This window comes from Bidens hawaiensis, unplaced genomic scaffold, assembly GCF_021521415.1.
Source record: "Bidens hawaiensis isolate Kalapana, Puna unplaced genomic scaffold, B.hawaiensis_p1.1 tig00047737_1, whole genome shotgun sequence".
Lineage (NCBI taxonomy): Eukaryota > Viridiplantae > Streptophyta > Magnoliopsida > Asterales > Asteraceae > Bidens > Bidens hawaiensis.
In genome coordinates, this window is record NW_027506057.1 from 84,231 (window position 1) to 85,742 (window position 1,512).

Genomic DNA, 1,512 nt, shown 5'->3' on the forward strand with positions numbered 1-1,512 from the left:
TCCGACGGTTTGTCGGTTTATTTGAAAATCTTGGGGGACCAGTCCTTATTTTTCACTAAATGTTCTTATAAAAAAACAGTCTGTTCTAACGGTTTAATAATGTTTTCTACCGGATCCCCTCAACTTCCAAAAACTTAAAAAAATTGTGCCTTCAAACTCAGTCTTTCAAGACGCATTTCGGGTGAATTTGTACCAAGAATACCATAATTTTATAAATATTGAGGGACCCGTCCATATTTTTTCACTAAAACTTATTCTTAAAAACTTTCTTGCCAGACGATTTATTTAGGTTTCTTATCTGACCCCTACAAATTTTAAACACATGAAAAAATATGCCATTAAATTTTGTCTTTCAAAACACTTATTTGGTAAATTTATACTAAGAGGATCATAGTTTTGAAAATATTGAGGGACCCGTCCATATTCATTCACTAAATCTTATTATTAAAAGTTGTCTTGTTAGACAGTTTATTAAGGATTTCTATCTGACTCCAACAAATTTTGAACACATAGAAAAATGTGCCTTATAAGTTTGTCTTTCAAGACACAAATCTTTTAATTTGTACTAAGGTGACAATTATGTAGTTCAAATCTTATGTGGCCGTTCATATTTGACATTATATGTATAGTATCTATCATCTTCCTCAATAATTCACTCACATCTCTTCAACGATTATCTCTAACTCTTGAATCAAAATTTTGAAGTTTAAGAGGGGAGATCAAGTGGAGGTTATAGATATGGGTCCCGGGTTCATCGGATGGAAGTTTAAGGTTTATGGTGGTATGAGAGGGATTGTTCATTAAAGGTTTATGGTAGTATGATGGGGAAGATGAAGATAAACTCATGCATATTCATAGGACGATCATGTCGGAATAGACGGAATCTCATAATATATTGTCGGTGTAGACGGATTAAAAATAAATTTTGAAGGTGTGGACTAGATTTCAACATATAAGAAATAAACTACTAGCTTGTCTTCTTGGTACAAATTCACCTTAAATGTGTCTTAAAAGACTGAGTTTGAAGGCACAATTTCCTAAATTTTTGGAAGTTGAGGGGATCCAGTAGGATACATTATTAAACCGTCGAAAAAGACTATTTTTATAAGAACATTTAGTGGAAAGTATAGACCGGTCCCTCAAGATTTTCAAATAAACCGTCGGATTTTCAAAAAATGTTACACTTGTCAGAGTGTTATTAGTCTAAAGATTTTTCGCCAGATCTCGTCGCCTCAGTTCAAAATTAATGGGCTATTTTGAGAGTGTGTAGATATATTGGGCTATTTATTAACTTCTCTCCTCTTAAAATAGCCATTTTAAAAATTTTCCAAGAATATAATTATGTGAAATCTCTAAAATTATACACGCCATACAAAAAAAAAATCATTTAAGATGTTACCTTCTTTAAATTATTATCACGTCACCACCATAGACGTAACACTCTAGTACATTTCTTCATTTCTCTCTTATTTAAACCCACTCCCATCTTCTCAAATTTTCTCTTCTTTTAGC